The sequence below is a fragment of the Peromyscus leucopus genome, chromosome 19 (assembly GCF_004664715.2).
Source record: "Peromyscus leucopus breed LL Stock chromosome 19, UCI_PerLeu_2.1, whole genome shotgun sequence".
In the NCBI taxonomy this organism is placed as follows: domain Eukaryota; kingdom Metazoa; phylum Chordata; class Mammalia; order Rodentia; family Cricetidae; genus Peromyscus; species Peromyscus leucopus.
In genome coordinates this window covers 21,860,919-21,886,443 of record NC_051079.1, presented here as the reverse complement: position 1 = coordinate 21,886,443, position 25,525 = coordinate 21,860,919, and the positions used below count along the sequence as shown (strand labels likewise).

At 44.7% G+C, this 25,525-nt stretch overlaps 1 long non-coding RNA gene across 1 annotated transcript in view; it reads right to left on the bottom strand.

Annotated features, from left to right (window-relative positions):
* Positions 1 to 15,936, bottom strand: part of LOC114691641 — a 32,813-nt gene extending 16,877 nt beyond the window's left edge. The window contains exon 1 of the long non-coding RNA XR_003734243.2: positions 15,209 to 15,936. This is a non-coding gene — a long non-coding RNA (uncharacterized LOC114691641). The remainder of the gene's footprint in view (positions 1 to 15,208) is intronic.
* Positions 15,937 to 25,525: the final 9,589 nt, after the last annotated feature.

The following is a 25,525-nucleotide window of genomic DNA, read 5'->3' as shown; positions in this document are numbered from 1 at the left end:
GAGCCCAGCAAACCTACTACACTAGGCCCTGAAATATAGCTGAAGCACAAACAAGGACTTCAAAAGAGCTACTCTGAATGTGCTCAAGGACCTTAAAGAGGATGTGAATAATCCACTAATGACACCTAGGAAAACAGTGGGATGAAGTGAAGAAACAGCTCAAGGCCTGCAGGTGAAAACAGAATCAATAAAGGAAATTACAGACAGAGGGAAACCTGGAGATGAAGAATTTAGGAACTTGAACAGAAGACTCAGAGGCAAGCCTCACCAACAGAATACAAGAGATGGAAAAGAGATTCTCAGGCACTGAAGACAAGATACAAGAAATGGAAACCTCAGTTAAGGAAAATGTTAAATACTGTTGAAAAATCCAGACACAAGACACTCAGGAAATCTGGGACACAATAAAAACACAAAATCTACAGATAATTGAAATAGAGGAAGGAGAAGAAACCCAGGCCAAAAGCACAGGAAATATTTTCAACAAAATCATAGAAGAAAATTTCCCCAACCTAAAGGAGGAGGTGGGTGGGCTGGAGAGATGGCTCAGAGGTTAAGAACACTAGCTGTGCTCTTCCAGAGGTCTTGAGTTCAATTCCCAGCAACCATATGGTGGCTCACAACCATCTGTAATGAGATCTGGCGCCCTCTTCTGGCCTGCAGGCATACATGCAGGCAGAACAAATTTTAAAAAAAAAAGGAAGAAGGTGGCTATCAGAGCACAAGAAGCACACAGAACACCAACTAGAGTGGACCAGAAAAGAAATTCTCCCTGGCAAACAATAATCAAATTCTAAATGTACAAAACAAAGAATAGTAAAAGCTGGTAGGAGCCGGGTGGTGGTGCACTCCTTTAATTCCAGCACTTGGGAGACAGAGCCAGGAGGATCTCTGTGAGTTCAAGGCCAGCCTGGTCTACAGAGCAAGATCCAGGACAGGCACCAAAACTACACTGAGAAACCCTGTCTAGGGGGGGGGAAGCTGGTAGGAAAAAGAACAAGTAACATATAAAAGCAAACCTACTAAAATAACACCTGACTTTTCTACAGAAATAGTAAAAGCAAGAAAGTCCACACAGATGCTCTACAAACTCTGAAAGATTACAGGTGCCAGCCCAGACTACTATACCCAGCAAGACTTTCTAGTACAATATATGGAGAAAGAAAAACATTCAACAATAAAAGCAGTATCTGCCTCCCAAGTGCCTTTAATCCCAGCACTTGGGAGGCAGAGCCAAGTGGATCTTTATGAGTTCAAGGCCATCTTGGTCTACAGAGCAAGATACAGGACAGACACCAAAACTGCACAGAGAAACCCTGTCTCGAAACACCCCCCCCCCAAAAAAAGTAGTATCTATCTACAAACCCAGTCCTATAGAAGACCCTAGAAGAAAAACTTCAACCTGTAGAGACTAACCACACACAAGAAAACAAATAATCCCAGACCAGCAAATCAAAAGAAGATGGGTTTAAAAAGAAAACCACACAACCACAACAAAATTATAGAAATCAACAAAACACTGCTCATTGATAACTCTCAACACCAACCATCTCAATTCCCCAACAAAAAGACAGAGGAACAGAATAGATAGAGAAGGTCACTACATACTCATCAGAGGAGAAAATCTACCAAGAGGATACTGCAATTCTTAACATCCATGCACCAAACAAAAGAGAATCGAGTTCATAAAAGAAACGCTACCACAGCTTAAATCACATACCAACCCTTACACTGTGATAGTGGGAGATGTCAATCTCCCACTCTCCCCATAGACAGGTCATTCTAAATAGAGAAATGCTGGAGCTGAATGATGCCACAAACCAAATAGACTTAGATATTTATAGAACATTTCACCAAAATACAAGAGAATATACCTTCTTCTCAGCAGCTCGTGGAACTTTCTTCAAAACTGACCACATACTTGGACACAAAACAAGTCTCAACAGATACAAGAAAACTGAGATAACACCCTGCATCCTATCTGACCACCATGGAGTAAAGCTGAGTATCAACACAACAGAATCTTTATAAACTCATGGAAACTGAACAACTCACTACTGAATGAAAAATGAGTTAAGATAGAAATCAAGAATGAGATAAAATTAAAAACATTTTAGAACCGAATGAAAACACAACATACTCAAACCCATGGAACACATTGAAGGCAAGTTCATAGCACTAAGTGCCGACATTTAAAAAAAAAAAGGATGGATCTCATATTTGTAACTTAATGGTACACCTGAAAGCTCTAGAACAAAACACACTTATGCCCACAAGGAGTAGACAGCAAAAATAATCATCTCAGGGGTGAGATCAATGAAATAATAACCAACAAACCAATACAAATAATCAATGAAATGAAGAGTTGATTCTTTGACAAAACCAGTCAGGTTGACAAACCCTTAGTCAAATTAATTTATTTTGGGGTAGAGACTCAAAGACCACTCAGCACAACTGAAGTCCGAATTGAGAGTCTGTATCAAGCCTGCTGGAAGTTATGTAGAGAGAAATGCTTCTCACAGAGCAGCATTTCTTGAATGAATTTTACAGGGAGCTTTTAAAGGCAAAGAACAGGGTTTGGGGATTTAGCTTAGTGGTAGAGTGCTTGCCTAGCAAGAGCAAAGCCCTGGGTTCGATCCTCAGCTCAAAAAAAAAAAAAAAAAAAAGCAAAGAACAGAGAAAAACTACATCCTGGTTGAAAGTTGCAAGGAGAAACAAGCAAGCAGTTTAACAGGATCCAAGAGTGAAGGAACCAGAGAGATCAGGGATATCTCAAGAACATGCCCACAGAATCAACTGACCAGGACTCACGGGGGCTCAGAGATCAGGGAGCCTGTAGGGGTGTGACCTAGGTCCTCTGCATACATGGTATGGCTGAGTAGCTTGGTATTCTTGTGGGATTCCCAACAGTGGGAGCGAGGGCTGTCTCTGACTCTCTTGCCTACTTGTGAGACCATTTTCTTCCTGCTGGGTTGCCTTGTCCAGCCCTAATGTGATGGTTTGTGCCTGGTCTTATTGTGGCTTGTTATGCCTTGTGTGGTTGATGTTCCTGGGAGGCCTGCTCTTTTCTGAGGGGAGGCAGGTGGGGGGGGAGTCGGGGGGGGGGGAAGAAACTGGAGGGAGGGGAAACTATGGTCAGGATATAATATATGAGAAGAATAAAAAAAATGTGTATATGAAAACAGTAGTCAGTTGGGGCATTTCAATCTGAGTTTCTAGAACAGGATAGGTTGCTTTCCTATGGGACTTTTCATGGTTGGGAGCAGAAAAAAGGGGCAGTGAGTTTCAGTTTAAATGAAAGCAAACACCAACCAGCACAAACTTTGATCTACAACGGTGACCTGCAGGCCAAACGCACTAGTGTGATAGTGGCACAGTTGTGGGACTAGGCAACCCATTTCTGACTAGACTTAAGGCCTGACCTATGAGGTGGATTCCATCCATACGTGACACTGCTCAGGTGGCTACGAACCTGAGACTAGACAGGCCAAGGACTTAGGGCAGAACCAAACACTGCTGTTCTTATAAAGGAACCCAGCAATCCGATGACTCCTAATGACATCTGCTGTCCTCATAGATCAGTGCCTTGCTCGGCCCTCATGAGGGAAGGAAGCTTCCTCCTGCAGGAGATGGGAACAAATACAGAGACCCACAACTGGACAACGTGTGGAGAGTGAGAGACCTTGGAACACTCCAACCTAAATGGAATATCTCCATCAGTCCTTCCCCTCAGGGATCAGAGAACTCTGTGGACGAGGAAGCAGAAAGATTGTCCGTGCGAGAAGGAAGAAAGACACCCCCCCCCCCCAGAAAACAAGGCCTCCTGAACACAGCAGGACTGACTCACGTATGAACTCCCAGCAACTGTGGCAGCATGCACAGGGCCTGCACAGGTCTAAGCCCGATGGGGTCCCAGAACTGCGGAAGGAAGTAGACACAGGCCCCCGTCCCTAACCCAGAAGCCGTCTCCAACTGGTAACTTGCAGATGAAAACTTAGTTTTCTCCAGCAGACTCTCATTGGGTGTCTACAAGCCAAGGCCAGGTCCACGCTCAGCAGTAGACGGCCAACCCAAATGAACTCAATGCCATTTTTCGGAGGTTCTTCGTCTCATAATGCTTCGTTTTATTGTTTATTTGTTTTTAAATCTTACAGGTCCTATTCATATATATTATGGTTTCTGGTTTTGTTTTTTATGGGAGTTCTGTGTGTGCAAATGTGTTTCTGCATATATATATATATATATACTGAGCTTTTTTGGCTCTTTGTCTTCTGTTTCTTTGTTTTGTCCTATTCTGATTTTTTTATTTTATCTAATTTTGTTTTATTATTGTTTTTAAGATTCCTGATTGTTTCCTAATGAGAGACAAAAAGAGAGGGTATAGATTTGGGTGAGTGGGAATGGAAAGGAGGGGTTGGGAGATGGGAAAGCATTACCAGAACACATTGTATTTTTTTAAAAGTCTATTTTCAATAACAAATAACACCCCTCCCCCACAAAAGTGCACTACCTCCAAGAAGGGCGCTGCTTTGTCAGAGAATGTCGAATGTCCATGTGTGTAACAGACGTATCTGAAGCAAGCAGGGTAAGTACCACACGTCTGCAGGTGATTCTTGGTGTGCACCAGTTGTGGGAGCCCATTCTGGGGTTCCTTGTGGCTTTACCCAGCAGGTCCGAATAGAGGATGATCAGGACCACGGGCCTGAGTGCAGGTGTCTGAGATGCTCTGCACTTGGCTGTGCTGGGGGAGGAGGTCTTTTGCTCCGTCCCTTGGCGTCTCTATAAAAACCCTGGACCAGAGACAGTCGGGGCCCGTTGGAATAGGTTCCAGGCCCTCTCGAGGCTATCCTTTATTTTCTATCTGTTTATCTCTGCTATAAATTCTTCTATCTAATATTTCCTGCCGATCGCACTCAAGAAAACTCTGGGAAGCTGTGGGGGTGGTGGGTAAACGCCCCACAACCAGTGAACTGGTTAAGTGTGCCCCGTGAATGTGGAGGTCAGAGGTCAACCTCCAGTGTCATTCCTCAGGAGCTGTCCACCTTGTGTCTTTTTCTTTTTGATTTGTGCGTGCGTGCGTGCGTGTGTAAGTTCAAGTGAATGCCATAGCGCATGTGTAGAGATCAGAGGGCAGCCTTTGGGGGTGGCTGCTCATCCTCTGCTCACGTGGCAGGCTCTCTCTTGTATCTGCTTCTGTGCTGGGTCCTCCAGGACAGCTGGCCGGGGGGCTTCCAGGTGATCCTGTCCCCACCTCCCATCTCACCGTAGGAGTGCTGGGACTGAACTTCGGTGGCCAGACGTTCATGTCGCTTGTCCCCGCTGAGCCATCGCTCTGGCCCTCTGTATTTTGAGACGGGGTTTATTACTGGCCTGGCTCATCAGCTAAGTTAGGCTGGCTGGCCAGCAAGCCCCGGAGACCTCCCCACCTCTCCTGCCCAGCACTAGAATTAAATGTGCACTACCCACCTGGGTTGTTTTTATGGGTGAAAGGATGGAACCCAGATCCTCAGGCTTCCACAGACAACACCGACTGAGCCTCTTCTTCTCCAGCCCCGAAAATGATTTCATTTTTTGTTTTTGTTTTTGTTTTTTGAGACAAGGTTTCTCTGTGTAACAGCCCTGGCTGTCCTGGAACTCTCTCTGTAGACCAGGCTGGCCTTGAATTCACAAGAGATCCACCTGCCTCTGCCTCCCAAGTGCTGGGATTAAAGACATGCAACACCATCGCCCAGCCCCAAAGTGATTCGTAAGTATTCTCTTTCTTTCTTTCTCTCTGTCTCTACCTATCCCTCCCTCTCTCTCCTTCTCTCTCCCTCTGATACACACACATACACACACACACACACACACGCATGCATGCACGCACACTTGCATATATGTAGATTCTCTGGTATGCTCTCTATACCAGCATATATAGTCTATATATATTATATACATATATACTCACACACATACATTTAAGTGCTCATGAATATTCACACCCTCAAGGGTTCAGAGCACATAAAGAAAGCACTGGGCAGATGCAGCCAAATGCCAGTGGCAGTGAGCCACGTGAGCCCAGCGTACATTCCATCACTTTTCTGTAGGCTTCAACTTTTTTCGAAATTAAATTTGTAGGAAGAAAAAAACCCTGAACTCCATAGTCCTACACCAGGGCAAACTGGACTCCTGCGTCTTACCGAGCCGTTCACCGGGCTGTAATTTCTGAGCAGTCAAAACGTCCCCGTGAGGGCTGGGGCAATGACTCAGTGGGTAAAATACTTGCTGCACAAGCTCGACAACCTGAGTCTCATCCCCCAGAACCCGCAACTTAAAAAGCTGAGCACTGGGCTGGCAAGGTGACTTGCCACACAAGCCGGACAGCCTGAGTGAGATCCCCAGAACCCACAGTGGAAAGAGCGAACCAAATCCTAGCCGCTGTCCACACTCAAACACACATCACACATACACACACAGTAGTAAAACGTACTTCACCCTTTGTTTCTTGAGGAGTCCATTCATGAGCACTGTGTTTCCATCACTGCCACCTCTCCCTTCTCCAACTCCTCCTCTTAAACCCATGACCTCTTCTTCTTCTTCGTTATTGTTGTACATGTGAGGTGCTGAGTTCATTTCCTGCTCATATGTGTAGGTGTTTAGGGCTGAGTACCTGGGACTAGATAACTTCTCAGGGGGTGCCTCCCTGTGAAGACAGATCCTCCACCAGGACCCGTTAATCGCTTGTAGCTCTTCATCTAGGGCTGGGGCTGTCAGGATTCTGTACATGCGCAGCTCGGGGTCCTGTGCCTTACGTCTTACATCATCAGCAGTCACTGACGCAATCCCGACCTTAAAAAAGCCGGACAAGGACCCCCACCCTCTCTCTCTGTTTTCTCTCTGCTCTTCTCCACTCCCTCCCCCATCTTTCTCTCTTACCAGGCCTGGTCCCCTTACCCACACCCATTTTCCCTCCTAATAAAGCTCTAAAAACTCACATTGGGTTCTGCTGTGGCCCGTGACTTTTCCACGGGTAACCAGCGCCACTAACCAGAGCAATATACCCATCAGGGGCCCCATGGGAGCTCCTCTTTCCACAATGACCTATCAACCAGTGTTTTGTACAGGTCTTTCTCTAGGTGACCACACTGCTAAGATTTCATGGTAGCTCCTATGGTAGACACTATCTCCAAGCCTATGTATGGGTTCTCTCCCCTCGTCCCTCTTCTAGGATGCTCCCTGAGCCTTCGGTAAAGGGGTGGTGTTGTAGATGTTGGGGACCACATGGCCACTTGTTCTCTCCATTTTTACCACTGGTCGATTTCTGTAATGTTCTCTGTCTGCGACTAAAAGAAGAGTCTCTGATGATGGGTGAGAGCTACACTGATCTGTGGGTATAAGGATAATACTTAAACCGCAGTTAGAAATAAATAAATTGGCAATGATGGTACGTGCTTGTAATCCCAGATCTGGACAGGTAGCTCTAAGTAGGTCCTTGTGGCACTGGCTAGCTAGCCTAATTTAATAAGCAAATTCTGGGCTAGTGAGACACCTATCCCCAAACAAAAAACAAGGTGGCCCATGCTGGGTATAGCGGCCAGTGCCTTTAATCCCAGCACTCAAGGAGCAGAAGCAGGCAGACAAATGTCTGTGGGTTTGAGACAGTACAGTCTACTGTGGGAGACCTGCTCTCACTTATATCCCAGAGTTCTCTTGAGGAGGAAGAAGTGAGAAATATTTAGATAGATGGATAGAGGGGAGAGAGGGAGAGGGAGAGAGGGAGGGAGGGAGGGAGGGAAAGAGAGAGAGAGAGAGAGAGAGAGAGAGAGAGAGAGAGAGAGAGAGAGAGAGAGAATAGCCTCAGGAGGGTCTGGATCCTTAGCCACCGGCCCCTTCTGTCTCTTCTAAAGGGCTTTTTAAAGGAATACCAAGTGCAAACATTCCAAACCCCTGATAACCATGCACACGTGCACGCGCACACACACACACACACACACACACCGTCAAGCAATCCTCTAATGCATCTAATGCAGCTCTGCTGGGTAAAGCAAGCTCAAATCTCACTAGGAACTTTTGTGGGCCTCCACAGTCTCCATGGTAAGGTTCAGGCCAATCAGGGAAAAAGAAAGAGGAGAGGAAATAAAGAATAAGCATCTCAATGCCTGCATACATTTGAGCTAAACAAAACCCTTGCAGTGAGAAGGGGAGGGGAGTGTGCTAAGTCCCATCCCTAACCAAGAAAGTATCTGCAGCTGATGCCTGCTGGGAAAGGGAAAATGAGCTTCCGCCATGGGGAGTCCCTGGGCATATCAACCCCACACCCAAGAGTAGTTGGCCAGCACAAAAAAGAACTTCGTGTGTTGTTGTTGTTGTTGTTGTTTTATAGGCTTTTTGGGTTTGGGAGACACTTTTGTTTTTTGTCTACTGGATTTTTGTTTGTTTTGATTTTCTTTTTGTGTGTGGGTTTTGTTATTTTGTTTTTTGAGAGGGGAAATATCAAAATATACTATATGAAAAAATTAATTAAATAAAACAACAACAAAAAAAGAATAAACAAATGAACACCTTAGGTTGTCCTCTGGTCTGCACACACATGTCTGGGGTGTCTCCAGGTCAGCTTGATCTAGTCTCCTCTGCATTGTAGCAGAGGCTAGCCCCCTTTCAGTACCTCCCTGGCAGCATGAGCTGGCTCTCCTAACGCAGTGGGAGATGTCCCACTCGCAGGACATCTAGGGCAGCTGAGGAGCAGCCCCATCTAGTGGTGGGATAGGAGTAGGGAGCCAGTGCACACCCACAGCTTCCTCCCTCTCTTCCTCCCTCTCTGCCTGGCCTGTCCCACAGCAGCCGGGGACACAGAAAGCCAAGCCTTAGAGACAGACAGAATGCAGTAGTTACTCAATGGATAAATATCTGCTGACCCGAGTGTCATAGGTTTGGATAAAGACCAACAATCTATCCCCAGTGCCTCTCTTTTCAGGTTCTGCCGTGAGTCCTTACGTAGGGCTGTGATGTGGAGTATTATACTCAGGTAAGCTCTGAGTCATTCTAGAAAACAGCAGAACATGATAGGATTGTATGAATCTGATGTGAGATTGGCCTGCTGGATTCCTAAGCCTGCGGGTGAGTCTCAGTGAAGAGGGTCTGATTAGACAACTGTGCCCTTAATATGGTAAGTTCCGTCCCCCTGAGTCAGTGGTACCAGCAATCACTACAGCTGTTTGCCGAACCCTCGGTCACTTGTGCCATGGCCTCCCCAGGCAGACTCGTGAGAGCAGTGTTTGCTCATGGAACCCCAACTTCCCTAGAGTCACCCACTTATGAAAATTGCACATATGAAAATTGCACACAGCCCCTGGAGGAGGATGTTCTTTCTCTCCACCAAAAACCAAAACATCATATGTTGCTATTTTCTTCTTTACCATTTTTTTTTTGGGGGGGGGGAGATGCTGGGAGATGGCTCAGGGGGTAAGAGCATTTCCTCTGTAAGTACAGGGACCTGAGTCCAATCCCCAGCACCCACATAAAGAGCCAGGCTCCTCAGTACATTGTAGCTTGAGTTTTCCTGCCTTGCCCACAGTCAGGACAAATCTTTGTCACCCGCCAGTCCCACAGCTGCTCAGACCCAACCAAGTAAACACAGAGACTTACATTGCTTACAAACTGTATGGCCATGGCAGGCTTCTTGCTAACTGTTTTTACATCTTAAATTAATCCATATCCATAAATTTATACCTTGCCATGTGGCTCGTGGCTTACTGGCATCTTTACCTGTTGCTTGTCCTGGCAGCAGCTGGCAGTGAGTCCTTCTGCCTTCCTGTTCTTTCTTTTCTCCTCTGTTAGTCATGCCTATACTTCCTGCCTAGCCACGGCCAATCAGGTTTTATTTATTGACCAATCAGAGCAACTTGACATACAGACCATCCCCCAGCACAGCCAAGTGCAGACCATCTCAGACACCTACACTCAGGCTTGTGGTCCTAATCATCCTCTATGCGGACTTGCTGGGTAAAGCCAAGAGGAACCCAAAAATGGGCTCCCACAGGACATACAGAACATCCCGCAGCAGTACATGCCTGTGACCCCAGCAGAAATGAGCTTACCGGTCAACCCACTACTACTGAAGTGAGAGAGCCTAAAACAGCAAGCCAGAGAGAAATGGAGGGAGACACCCAGCATCCTGCTATAGTCTCCATATGTGCCTACATCAGCCCACGCATCTGCACATTCACATTATAACACACACACACACACACACACACACACACACCAAACACGGTTTTGTGTGAAATCTGTTCTGGCCACATTTTCTGACATAGATGTTAATCTTAAACATCCTACCGGTCCCCTGAGGAGTGGGGGTGGGGTGCCATTCTAACATTCACGCCAACATTAGCCCACGGTCATATCCACCCCACTCGCACTTACGATGTCTGTGACTCAGCGCTTGGGAACCAGGAAGGCTTGTGTGAGCGGCACAGTAATGCTAGGCTTTCACTAAGCTTGTAATTTAAATATCTGTGTGTGGTGACATTAGCATAACCACCTGGCACACCTCTGACACCAAAATGGTCCCCGGGGAGGAGCCACGGTGGGACACTGCAGGGTAGTGATGGCCAGCATTCTCTCTCTGCTCCCAAGTTGCACCCCCCAACTACAAAGCTCTGCTGGCCCCCAGGCAGAATCCGAGATGCCAGGGGGTCTTCTGAGAGGTTTTAATTGCATAGGAACTACAGCACCAAGCAGAGCCTGCATGAAACAAAACATTGGCGTGACTAAGACACTTCCTCCTCAGCGAGTTTCACCGTGACACACTCATCCTGGAGCCCACGGTCATCCTCAGACAGGGCCCCTGCTCAAATCTGTGACTGCCCTCCCAAGGTGGGGAGGGAGTGTTTGTTCTCTTCAATCCACACACTCCCTCAGCACACACTGGTGAAGTGGAAGAAGGGACACATGGAGAGGCCCCAGGAAAGCGGCCTGCTTAGGGATGACACTGTGACTCTTTCTAAAGAAAGGCTCTCTCAGTTGGCACCAATAAGGTGGACAGAGGCGTGAAAATCTTTCTGTTACAAAACACCTAGAAAAGATGAATAAAGGTTTAGCGTCCTTTCAAATGCATGAATGGGTTCATAGAAAAAAAAGAACCAGGGGTCAAACATTTGGGTAGTGTATTAGTTTTGGTGTGTGTGTGTGTGTGTGTGTGTGTGTGTGTGTGTGTGTGTATGTGTCTGTGTGTGTGTGTCTATGTCTGTATGTCTGTCTGTGTGTGTATGTGTCTGTGTGTGTCTATGTCTGTATGTCTGTCTCTGTGTGTGTGTCTGTGTGTGTGTCTATGTCTGTATGTCTGTGTGTGTGTGTGTGTGTGTGTGTGTGTGTGTGTGCAGTGTACTTGTGTCTGTAGGTTTATGTACATGTGGAGGCCTGGGGACAACCTCAGCTGTCATTCAATAAGACATCATCCATTTTTGTTTCTTTAAGATAGGGTTTCTCACTGGCCTGGATCTTGCCAATGAAGCTAGTGTGTTATCTAATGTGTCCCGTGGATCTGCCTGTTTCTGTTCCCCAGCCCTGGGATTATAAGCACATGTGCCTGCACATGATTTTTTTTTTTTAATGTGGGTTCTGGGGATCAAATACAGGTCCTTATACACACAAGGCTTTGGTGACTGAGCTGACTCCCCAGCCAGCTCCATTGGTTTTTTTTTATTGCTAACATAACAAATCACCTCAAACTCAGCAGCTCAAAACGAGTCAATTTGCTCACAGGTCTGAAAACGTGCAATGCAGTGTCACTGGACGGTCTTCCCCCAAGGAGGAATCTGTTTCCACAGCCTTTTCTGCTTCTAGAAGTTCCTCATATTCTTTCCAACATAGCCCTTCTTTCATCTTAAAGACCAGCAACACGACATCATTGAGACATTTTTCTCCCCCACCTGCACAGACCTTTGAGACGAAGTAACTCACACTCATAACTGACCAGCAGTCATGACTTCATCTGTAACTCTAATTCTTCTTTGTCATGGAATCTGCAGGGTGTATATGTTCTAAGGGGCGTGACCCTGCCTGCCACGGAGCAGAAACTGAAACCTACAAATAGAAGTAGGCTGTGCTGGTTAGGATTTTAATTTTGTATTCTGTGTTTTTTGTTTGTTTGTTTGTTTGTTTGTTGTTAGGTTAACGCAGACCACCAATTTCTGGGGGAAAGAGAACCTTCACTGAGAAAATACATTCATCGGATTGGCCTGGAGATGAGTCTGGAGTGGGAGACATTTTCTTGATTAATGATTGATGGAGAGGAAGGGGTCAGTCTAGCCAACTATGGGTGGTGCCACCCATGGGCTGGTGGTCCTGGGTTGTATAAGAAAGCAGGCTTGGTAACCATGAGAGTAAGACAGAAAGCAGCACTCCTCCATGGCCCTCTGCTTCAGTTCCTGCCCTGATTCCACCAGCCGCTGGGCACTCCTAGCAGTGATTTTTTTTTTTTATCAGATTATCTAAAGTAGAAAGATGCACCTAAATGTGGGTGGCGCCCTCCAGTGGCTGCCCAAATACAAGGAGGCTGAAAGTGTTGGAGAATATTATTTTAAGGTGTTAGTTACATTTGTTTATGCTGTGGAACATTTGTTTAATGATGCAAAGATGTGTTGCATTCTTTTATGTTGCATTTGTTTAACTCTGTGAAGCTGTGATTCTTTGCCTGTCTAAAACACCTGATGGTCTAATAAAGAGCTGAACAGGCAATAAAGAGGCAGGAGAAAGGATAGGCGGGGCTGGTAGGCAGAGAGAATAAAGAGAAGGAGAAATCTGGGAGAAGAAAGAGCAAGAAAACAAGGAGAGAAAATGAAAGGGGCCAGCCACCTGGCCACCCAGCCAGCCACTTAGTAAGTGTGAAAGTAAGATTACAGAAGTAAGAAAAGGAAAAAACCCAGAGACAAAAGGGAGACGGGATAATTTAAGTTAAGAAAAGCTGGCTAGAAACAAGCCAGACTAAGGCGGGGCATTCATGAGTAGGAATAAGACTCTGTGTGTGATTTATTTGGGCCCTTAAAGAAATGAGTTAAAAAAAAAAACCTATAACATGAAGGAAGCTTTTGCTTGCTTGCCTTCACTCTGGCCAAGTTCATCTCGTCTGTGGCTACATTCCTGTCCCAATAGCAGAACCTTCCTTCACCAGCCTTCCAATGTGGGCTGAAGACCAGAGGCTCTCCAGGGACCCTCTAAGCCCTCAGTGCCAGATCGGGGCAGCTGAGGCTCCCTGCCTCACAGATGGAGCAGCTGCCAGACATTCAGCCTTGGCAGCGCCAGGTGGCTGTTGTAGAATCGTTACAGAAGATGCTCTAATAAAGACGCGTGTCATACACACTCATTCTGTCAGTTCTGTTCTTCTGGAGAACCCTCACTAACGTATAGGGTTGACATCAGAAGCACAGTGAGAAATTCCGTACAGCGACTCAATATTTCTAAACAAATAAATTGCAAGGAATCGGGGGGGGGGGGCACTAAGAGATAAGTAAATTATCCCATGAAGTGAAGAAAGTAAAATAATGGGAGAGGAAAGGAATGGGCAAATACAACCAACTGGAGCCACCAAATTAATATGAAATAAAAACAGCTTTAATATCCAATCAGATAAAAACAAAAAGCAGAGTCTCGGGGAAGTGAGAACATCCCTATATGGCAAGCAGTTACCCACTGAGCCGCCTCCCTGGCCCCTACAAGTGGGAATGAAGGGGGGGGAGAGAGAATTGCAAATGCATCCTCAACTCATTGGTTCACACTGATTGAAAGACGAATATTTTTGCTGCTACTGGGATTGAATTAGGACTTGTACATACTGTGGACTCTACCACAGCAGTTAACCTCCAGTGTTAAGTGGGAATTTTTAAAACACAACACAAAACTCCCTAATTGGTAAGTATAAGACATGGCTGACCCAGCAGTTGGAGGACCTGCCTTCTTCATAAACGGACCCAGAACACCTTCTGAACTTAACCCTGTAGAGACGTAGACTTCGGAATCAACTTCAGATTGATGTGGTGTGGTTAAGTTAGTGACTTATATCAGGGGAGGCTGGCTAAGGGGTATTATGACTGGCTAAGTTGAAAAAATAGACTAGACAACACAGCATCCTGAGGCCCAGGGAGAGACAGGGTGAATGGTCTCACAGCTAAAGATGGACATCTTCTGGGTTTTGTCTCATGATCTCTAAAAGCTCATCACTTATGACTTGGACTGGCTTATGTCTCGATGTTTCAATGAGAGCTCCTGTCTCACATAAAAGGTAGACGTACCTGAGGACTGGTAGCCCAAATCCTCTGACCTCCAAATGTATGCCAAACACATGCATGTCTGTATCTACACATGTACCCCAACACACACACACACACACACACACACACACACACACACACACACCCCTGGAATAGGTGCATTGCCTGTTTCTTTAGAAGTTGGTCTGGAGTCTTTCTGCTTAGGAAACAACCAAGATGACTCAAGGGGGAATTGATGGCTCCATGATGCCTGACCAACTGAAGAGGCTCCGGCCACCTCCAGAATGTCATCAGTCCAAACCCCTCCTGTCCACAGCCCTCCCTCGCCTCTGACTCAAACATTGGGAGCAGGGAGCCTGTCATGGGCACAGTGCAAGGAATAGAGGAGAGGAAAGTCAGGAAATACGGGAGATGCCGATGGTCCCAAACTACTCCCAGGCTACTTACCAGTCTCAGGCTTCCCTGAGCTGAGAGAAGGGTAGTACTTGGCCTGTGGAGTTTTCCGAGATATTGCCTTTGTGTGAGACAGGCTGTTTCCACTACCAAATGAGATGGTGGCTGAGAGTTACTGGGGACCATTTCTTTTCTAGAAATGACCTAAGAAGCATTAGAAACTGCTCAAGGTTAAGGAGGGGGAAGAGAAGAAGGAAGAGATGTATAGACTAGAAATAACAATGCAATTTCCAATCTGCTCCCCGAGCACTCTACCTGGCAACTAGTGATTTGGACCCAATATGGAAATGTGAACTGGGGGCTCATTACCAAAAACTCTGCAGCTGAGGCCAGGTCACACTATACAGTAATAAGAGGACTCATCACATTGTTCAATAATTCTGTCCATATTATTTAATTTCAGTCTCAAGAATTACTTCCTCTACCTCAATGTATCTATAATAGGTACATTAGTTACTTTTCTGTTGCCGTGATGAAATACCATGAGCAAATGCAACTGAAGAGTTTACCTTGGCTTACAGTTCCAGCGGGGTCCGAGTCCCTAAACAGTGAGGCAGGCATTGCAGCAGGCAGCCAGGGCAAGACACTGATCACATTTCACCACACAGAAAGCAGAGAAAGGAAACTGAAAGTGGGCTATAAACTCTGAAAGTCTGCCCAGTGACGTATTTCCTTCAGCAAGGCTCTGCCTCCTAAGTTTCATAAACTCCCCAAACAGCACCACCAACTAGGAACCAGCTGTCCAAACACATGATGCTCTGGGAAACAATCCTCATTCAAACCAACCCAACAGGTAATAGATGTGCTGCTACTATTCCAAACACGCCGGTTAGTGGGTTGGAACAGCCAATCACAGAGACATACTTAACTCTACATACTTACAGTATTCATATTGGAGTTACTCTGTCATCCTAGTGAATTCAACATCACCACATACGTTAATACGAATAGTGTGTGGAATTGATATTCTTTTCATTCTATTAACGGATTATTTTGCAGAATGGCAAAACAAAGACCCTGCCTCAAATAAGCACAGTAATAGAAAAGACTCTTGACAATGACCTCTGCCCTTCACATGAGTACGTGAAGACGTGTACACACACACACACACACACACACACACACACACACACACACACACACCTTCATTTATAAATACAGATGGAACAAACATCACTGTGTCAACCCAGAACTGTTGATGTAACCAACCGTCTTATTAAATAAGAAACACAGAAACAATGTAAAAGAGAAAGCCGAGAGGTCAGAGCTCAGAGCTAAAATCTCACCCTTCCTCCTGCTGTCCCAGCTTCGCAAAAGAGACCTACTTCCTGTCTGTTCTTTTTTTTATAGTATGTTGTTCTGCCTTCTCATTGGTTGTAAACCCAAACACATGACTGCCTCGTCACTGTCTGAATGTACAGCCCCCTAGGTCTTAAAGGTATATGTCTCCAATGCTGGCTATATCCCTGAACACACAGATATCTATGGGATTAAAGGCGTGTGCCACCACTGCCACACTCTTGCTATGGCTCTAATAGCTCTGACCCCCGGACAACTTTATTTATTAACATACAATCAAAATAATATTTCAGTACAATTAGATTACCACCACACAGAACTATCAAGAAAATGTTGAGAGGATAATAAATATAAAACTTAGATTTGCTTTTACCTCAGTGGCTTAAATCCCACAGGGCTTACAAATACAACTGAAGATGTCCGCTTTCAAAAGCTTCCTCTCTGGTCTCCTCTTGTTCTGAGAATACTGTGCACTGTGTTTTATATATTTGTACGTTCTGCTACATGGCTATCTCAATAGCTTGAACAGTCCTCACTCTGGGCAGTCATTCATTTGATCACGTGACCTTTATGGTGAAGGAAGACCATGAATGAACAATTCACATACATCACACAACCATGGGGCTTTAAGCCCTGAGACAGAAAAGCCATTGGTTCTGCTTAGAACCAAAGTTTACACAGCACCATTAATAGAAATTAGCAGCAACAGCTGCTGAAAGCAAAAGGTGAAATAAATGAGCTCACCCCACTGGAGGGAAAGCATGCCTGGTACTGTGAATCTGGCCAAGAACCCAAGGTTGGAGCTCATAGGCCTGAGGGATGAAGCTGATACTCTAATTTTACTAAATGGATAGAGTACCAAACTGCTCTCTAAATTCCTATCTCTTACCCATAGGTTAGTGCAGCCCTCAAACCTCATCAGAGAAGTCCCGTTGCATAATAATTGTGGTTAATGCAGAAACTCACAACTGGTCAAAGTGCAGGAAATGAGTGTCAGTGGAGTGCTCGGTCACAAATAGGACATTGACATCATACTACCTCCCCACAGTTCAGGAACATTGTAAAAGAGGGGGTGAAAAGACTGTAAGAACCAGAAGGCAAGAAGATAAACAAGCAATCTATTTAACTTTGGTTAAGAAAATAAACCATTAATGAACTTGACCTATGTTTATAACTGTTGGATATCTGAGATATCACACATTTTCTGGGTTTTAGATATAGCTTGAGTTTTCATTTAAAATTACCTCATTAAATTGTTCTCTAAATTTTGTAGTAACAATAAAAATGTTATGTAGTAGGACATTTCTCTCCTGCCAGCCAGTTTCCAAATAACCATTCAGAGGCTTAATATTATTTATAAATGCTTGGTCCATAGCTCAGGCTTGTCACTAGCTAACTCTTACACTTAAATGAACCCATAATTCTTATCTATGTTTAGTCACATGGCTTGGTACCTTTTCTTGGTATGGCATTCTCATCTTGCTTCTTTGCATTTTGTCAGCAACTCCTCTGACTCCGCCCTTCCTCATCCCATCATTCTCAGTTTGGCTTTCCCACCTAACTTTATCTCCATCAGCTTGTTTATTAAAGCAATCACAGAGACATATATTCACACAACATAAAGGAATATTCCATAGTAATGTTAAGATTAAAGTATGTTATAAAATGTTTAAAAATGAATATAGTTGTAACTAAGTTAAAAATAATATAAAGTTATAAAATTTTAAGGTTAATTCCCTACCCTAAGATACAATTAATGTTTGGTTTTCTACAATATTTTCTTAAGTATTTATTTGTTTTTAGTTTCCTCTTACTAAATGGATATTTAAAACCCGTGATTAAATTTTATTTTTTTATGTTTTACCATTGAACAAAGCCTTTGCTTTTTGGATAGTTTTTGTTTTCTTTAATCATGAAACAAAATCTGTTTAGAGTGATGCCTACTTAGGATATTCTTACTAACTTACATAGTGATTATAAACTTGTTTTAATGAACAAAATTTAAGTGTTTATGAAGTTGAGTTTATTAGATAAACAAATAATGCATGATATTGTAACAAACTTAATTCTTTTAAATTTTTTTATTTTATGTGTCCGGGTGTTTTGCCTGTATGTCTGTATACCATGTTTGTGTCTGGTCTTTGTGGAGACCATAAGAGGGTATTGGAGCCCCCAGAATTGGAGTTACAGACAGTTGTGAGCTGCCATATGGATGCTGGGAATTGAACCTGGGTCCTTTGGAAGAATAGCCAGTAAATGTTCTTAACTGCTAAGCCATCTTTTCAGCCATAAGACTTAACTTTGATAACTAAAATTCAAAATTAGTTACAGGTCTTCCTCAAAGAATTAAACAAACAAACAAACAAAAAACCCAGATGATTCCATCAACCAAGGGGGGGGGGAAGACATCACATCAAATACTCCATTATGATTAAATGTCAGGACTGTATCCAGGTTCTTCTAACTCACTAGGAGGCAGGAACTTTCTCACATCATCTGAGAGCACAGATCTGTGGGTGTCTGAAATGCTAGATGTGCTGACCTTCACCACCACTGACAATCCAATGCCCCAAGGAACTAAATATTCCCCTCACTTTCTGTGTTTCTGAAATATTTTTGTAATTAGATTTTAAAAATTGCTCATATCTAATATTCTACCTGACACATTGCTAAATGACAAAATACTTGTCTTGATTTTAATGAAGCTACAAAGGAAAATGTTATGTCCATTTAATTTGATCATGGCTTTTTTCTTTTTTCTTTCTTTTTTTTTTTTGTTGTTTTGTTTTTTTGTTTTTTTTCGAGACAGGGTTTCTCTGTGTAGCTTTGCGCCTTTCCTGGATCTCGCTCTGTAGACCAGGCTGGCCTCGAACTCACAAAGACCCGCCTGCCTCTGCCTCCCGAGTGCTGGGATTAAAGGCGTGCGCCACCACTGCCCGGCATCATGGCCTTTTGTTATGACTCTTTGCTTATACTAAACCCCTATCTTATTCAAAACCACTGTTAGAAAGATTCAAGTTTTTCCAGTCTTTATAAACATGTATATTCTCATTATTTAGTATAATTTGGATAAAACAAAATAATCTAGTTTTTAGCATAAACCTTTGTGGGAGGCCAGCTCCCAGCTTTTCAAGGGTTCTTATGAGGAGGAGAGAGGGATAAGAAAATATTAGAAAGATAGCAAAGAGGAGAAAGACAGAAACACAGGATTGCTTCCAGAGGACCTGGGTCAATACACAACAGCCTTTTCCATTTATTCAAAAGAACTTTTTATAACAATGCCAAGGGGCGGGGCAAAAGACCTTTCCCCAGCTAGATCAAAGCACACCATACAGCCAAGTGTAGACCCTTCCAAACACCTGGTACCCACACCCACGGTCAAAGCATCCCCTTATGCAGCCCTGCTGGGTAAAACAACAGGATTCTCGGACCCTGAGTAAGTTCTCACTAGGAAACCTCTGTGGGTCTCCACAAACTTTAACTCCATTTACTCTATCTGGAGATAGGCAAAGGCTTGGGTTAACTCTTACTTATCAAAAGAATACAAGAGACATGTTTCTAATAACAACATTCATGTTTTGTACCTCAAGTATTGATGTTTACTGATTTAATTGATACCTAAAATACAGCCAGGATTAAATAATTAATTAAACAATATTTGTATTTTCTAATAGGAAGACAATACTACAGCGACTTATTCCAAAGTCCATCCTTTCTTTCTCTCTTCCTCCCTCCCTCCCTTCCTTCCTTTCTTTTTTTTTAGTTTCTTGAGAGAGGGTCTTTCTGTGTAACCACTGGGGCTGCCCTAGAACTCGATTTGTAGACCAGACTGGCCTCAGAGAGATCTGCCTGCCTCTGCCTCCTGAGAACTGGGATTAAAGACATGCGACACCACTGCCCAGTCCAAAGTCCCATTTCTAACCATTAAATATAAGTAAGAGCCGGGCGGTGGTGGCGCATGCCTTTAATCCCAGCACTCGGGAGGCAGAGGCAGGCGGATCTCTGTGAGTTCGAGGCCAGCCTGGGCTACCAAGTGAGTTCCAGGAAAGGCGCAAAGCTACACGGAGAAACCCTGTCTCGAAAAACCAAAAAAATAAATAAATAAATAAATATAAGTAAGACAGTTCATATAAGACAGTTCATAGAATGAGGCCAAGGTGATGTGCCTGGGCTGCTGTGCTGCCCCCAAGAGCCATGTCTGGGTCCGAGGTCCTACTGCAGCAGGGGACCCTGTTTATGGCTTGTGCTGTTGCCAGAAACCATGTGGAGGCCCATGATCTGTGCTCCCACTGCCTGAAGAGCAAGGAGGCTATGTTCGCCCTGCTATCTGCAGCAAGATTCCAGAGACATTGCGTCTGGCTTGAACAGCAGTGCTAGCACCTAGACTTTGAACTACCTTTTGTTTAAAGTTGGTTCTTATCTGAGTTCTTCCTGAACAATTCCAGAGCCTTTGCAACAGTTAGTATTGAGAGGACCTGGCAAACCAGGTCTCGTGGCTGAGCTTAGGCAAATGGTTCCTTCAAACAACCCCAGATAAGAGGGTTTTTTGTTGTTGTTTTGGTTTGGTTTGGTTTTTGGTTTTTGGTTTTTCGAGACAGGGTTTCTCTGTGTAGCTTTGCACCTTTCCTGGAACTTGCTCTGTAGCCTGGGCTGGCCTCAAACTCAGACATCCACCTGCCTCTGCCTCCTGCCTCCGGAGTGCTGGGATGGGGCCATCACCACCCAGCTCAGATAAGAGGTTTTGATGTGTGGAAATTGCTTGCTGAAGGTGAAAATTGTCTAACAATAGAAAGACTTTGTGTGAAGTAATGGACAATGGTTCACCAGAAGCTGGCTCAACCTGCTGCTTTTGGTAAGCCCAAAATTCATCTTGGAATGACCTTTTTCTTCAACAGACTCATGCAAAACAGAACACCAACAGATATCCAAGAATGCAGACACAGTTGAGAGGGAGGGGCATGGAAGGCTTCTGTGACAACCCCGGCCCCTCTACCCCAAAGAAACAGCTTAGACAGGAAGCCATCAAAGAGAACTCTTTTTTTTTAAGACAGGGTTTCTTTGTGTAGCTTTGCACCTTTCCTGGAACTCACTTTGTAGACCAGGATGGCCTCGAACTCAGAGATCCGCCTGCCTCTGCCTCCCGAGTGCTGGGATTAAAGGCGTCCGCCGCCGCCGCCGCCGCCGCCGCCACCACCACCACCACCCAGCAAGAGAACTCTTAAAAAGTGTAGTGGAGATGCTGAAGAGCAGCTCTCCACAATCGATGGCTTCTGGCGGAGGTGTGGGAGGGAAAGGCCTCGGCTCTAGTTAAGTGGCAGGCCACTGAGAGTTTGACCATGCTCCAGTGAGTATACAGATGACACAGAGTGGACTTGGTTTGGTTTTGCTTATTTTTATTTTTTACTTCTTTTTTTTTGGGGGGGGCAGTCACAAGTGGGGTCAGACATGAAGGACTGGGAAGGGATTGTGATTGGGGTATAAGACGTGAAATTCCCAGAGAATCAATAAACATGTTATGCGGAAAAACTAAAATATTGACATGCTGCTGTTAAACAACAACTAAACTAGACTATCCTTCTTCAGGACCAGCTAGAAAACAAAGACATCTGCTCTTGCCGCTTGAATTCAGTGCTGAACTGCAGGCTCTAGGCAAAGCCAGGGCCAACTAGACAAGAAAAGGAATCCATATTGGAAAGGAAAAACTCAGTGTCTCCGAAGACGGCACGGTCTAGCACACGGGGAATGGAAAGGGACATATACCAGCTGCCAAGAAAAAACACACAGGCTCATCAGAGTTGCAGGGGAGCTGGTCAATAAACAGAGCAGTGTTGCTCTACCCTGGCAATGAACAGCTTGGAAAGGAAACCAAGAAAAGTGTTTTACTTGAGACTGAGAAGATGGTTCAGTTGGTAAATTGTTGGCTATGTGTCTTAGGGTTTCTTTTTTTTTCCCCCTTTTTTTGGGGGGGGGTTGTTTTTGTCTTTTTGAGACAGGGTTTCTCTGTGTAACAGCAATGGCTGTCCTGGAACTCACTCTGTAGACCAGGCTGGCCTCAAACTCACAGAGCACCTGCCTCTGCCTCCCAAGCACTGGGATTAAAGGCATGCGGCACCACCGCCTGCCTCTAGTTAGGGTTTTTATTGATGTAATGAAACACCATGTCCAAAAAGCAAGATGGGGAGGGAAGTGTTTATTTGGGTTACACTTCCATAGCACCATTCATCATCAAAGGAAGTCCAGACAGGAACTCAAACAATGGGGGAATCTGGAGGCAGGAGCTGATGCAGGACTACCAGCCCAGGGATGGCACCACCCACAGTGAGCTTGGCCCTCCCCATCAATCATTAAGAAAATGCCCTACAGCTGGATCTTATGGAGGCATTTTCTCAATTGAGGTTCCCTCCTTTCAGATAACTCTAGTTTGTGTCAAGTTGACACAAGACTGGCTAACACACTGTGCATCCATGAAGACAGAGTTCAGACCCTGACAGATATGTAAAAAGAAATGTGGCAGCATATTTCTGTGATCTCAACACTTTAGGGGCAAAAGATGGAGGATACCAAGGTCTTGCTGCCCACCCAGTCTAGCTGAATCTGTGAGCTCCACATTCAGTGAGACTCTGTCCCAAAAACTAAGGTGAATGCTAGCTGGCTTTCATAGTGCTGGAAGGTGCTATGCAGGCCACTGGAGGGAAAGTCAACGGTCTTATCTAGGGCTGGACCCTGCATGCTCTGACACTGACCTGCCAGGCAAGATGTACCCACTAGTACAACAGTAGCATGGCTGTTAGAGCAGTAGACCAACCACTTCCGGACTGGATGTGAGGCCTGCTCCAGAGGAGGAAGTCCATGCCTGGCCAGCCTGGTCAAGTCTGTGACAAGGGAGGTCATAGACCCTATTGGGTGACCTATTACTATTGTTTTGCTAAATGGACAAATTGTCAAACTGCCTTGTAAGTATGATTATATTCATACTTTAGTGCTGCTTTCATTAGTGGTCAGAGAAGCTTTTGTAATGGGCAGCAGTAAATGGAAAGACTAATAACTGATCAAAGTGCTGAGAATAAGTGACTGGTGGTTTGAATAAGAATGGCCCCCAAAAGGCTCATAGACTGTGGCCTTATTGGAGGAAGAATGTCACTGGGGGGGGGGGGGGGGGGGCTTTGAGATTTTAAAAGCCCATGCCAGGCCCTGTTTCTCTTCCTGTCTTTCTCTGCTTGCAGGTTAGGATGTACATCTCAGCTACTGCTCAAGTACCTGCCTGAATGCCATGTTCCCCGCCATGATGACAATGGATTCTGAAACTGTAAACCTCCAATTAAATGCTTAATTCATAAGAGTTGCCTTGGCCATGCTGTCTTCACAGCGATAGAACAATGACTAAGACAGTGACTAGTAAGTGCTTACTCCTGAACGGGACATCTACATTACACGCACACACCCCACAAGGCTCAGGGAACGTCACAGAAGAAAGAGTAAGCCGGTGAGAGCTGGAGGACGGGAAGGGTCCTCTGAAATGCTGTCTGTGGACATGGCATGTCACCGCACCACAGCAGCTAGAGTGGCGTGCACAAGATCGAGGGAGTCAACATTCCAGCATGGATGAGGGAGGGGCCGAGGAGGAGCACCCCCCCCCCACAAGAGCTGTTGACAGTTGATGGCTGCCAAGGAAGGAGTCATTTACCTATCTGCACTCAAGCAGGGGTGTTAACTGAACCCAATGGGCTGTAAAAGAAGAGGAGGCATTAAGGTGGGAAGGAGATGTTTTTGCAGGATTCTGGGGAGAGCTGGGGACTGACATGATCAAGAGACATTATAAAAATGCATCAACTAGTCACAGTAAAAAATTTTAAATATTAAAAAAATAAAGTGGAGAGCAACTGACAAAACACCCAGTGTTAATCTCCCCACCACACACACACACACACACACACATCTGTATGTATACAGAGAGAAAGGCAGTTGGAGAGAATCACATACAAAATAAACTTACCAAAAGAACTGTAAGACTTGGACTGTGAAAACTATGAAACACTTGAAAAAGATTTTGTAAGACCCATTAAACAGACATTCACATTCACAGGACTTAATATCATTAGGACAGCAATACTCTGCAGATTTATCTATGGATTTAATGTAATTCATATCAAAAAAGGTGTGTTTTGCAGAAACTGACAATCTGATTCCAAATTGTATTTAAATTTAAATCAGAACAACCAAAACAAGCCTGAAAAGCTGAAAGCCAGGCTTCATTTCCAAACCTAACTCCTGGGGAAATGTTCTAGTCTGCCTTCCTGTTGCTCTAATAAACACTCTGACCAAAAGTGATCTGGGGAAGAAAGGGTTTACTTGGCTTACGGGTTACAGTCCATCATCAAGGAAAGCCGAGGCAGGAACTCAAAAGAGGAACTTGAAGCCGAAACCAAAGCAGAGACCATGGAGACATGCTGCTTACCAGCTCTGTGGAGATATATTGTGTACCCCAATATATTGTGTACCCTAATAAACTTATCTGGGGATCAGAGTACAGAGCCAGCCACTAGATTAGACATAGAGGCCACACAGTGGTGGCACACACCCTTAATCGGGAGACAGAATTCAGTCTGGATCTCTGTGAGTTCAAGGCCACACTGGAAACTGAGCCAGGCATGGTGGCACATGCCTTTAATCCCAGCACTTGAGATCTCAGGCCTTTGTTATCAAGTACTTGGGAAGCATACAAGCCCTTAATCCCAGCACTAGGAAGGAAGTAAAATGGCAGGGCACAGAAAGGTATATAAGGTGTGAGTAAACAGGAAGTCTGGCTCTGGAGGCTGAGGAGTTGGTAAGGTGAGGTTAGTTGTGGCTTGTTCTGTTTCTCTGATCTTTTAGCTTTCACCCCAATATCTGGCTCCGGGTTTTTTTGTTATTGTTGTTTTGTTTTTTAATAATAAGACTGTTTAGCAATTTGTGTTATACAGCTTGCTCCCTATCACTCGCTCACTTTCTTTCTTATACAATCCAGGACCATCTGCCCAGAGTGGCACCACTCAGTGGGCTGGGCCTTCCCACATCAACCGTTAATCAAGACAATCCCTGGTAGACATGCCCACAGGCCAATCTGAAGGAGGCAATTCTTAAATTGAAGTTCCTCTTCCCAGGTAACTTTAATTGACTTCACATTGGTTAAAAAAAAAACAACTAGCACACTTTGATAATCAAGAAGTATAGTATTAGCACAAAAATAGACACCTCTATTGGTGGAAGAGGATCAAGAGTAAAATTAAACCTGGAGATCCAGTCAGCTCCTTTTTGAAAAAGGAACCAACACAATTTCAATAAAGGAAGAATACCCTACGTAAGTGGTACAACTGGATATCCACACACAAGAATAAAACAGGACCTTACCCCATCCACTACAGTAATTAACTCAAGATCTTAGGATGTGGCGCAGTGGTAGAGCACTTATCTAACATGTCCAATGCCTTGGGTTCAACATCCAGCACTGAGAAAAATTAACTCATAATACATCAAAAGACTAATAGATA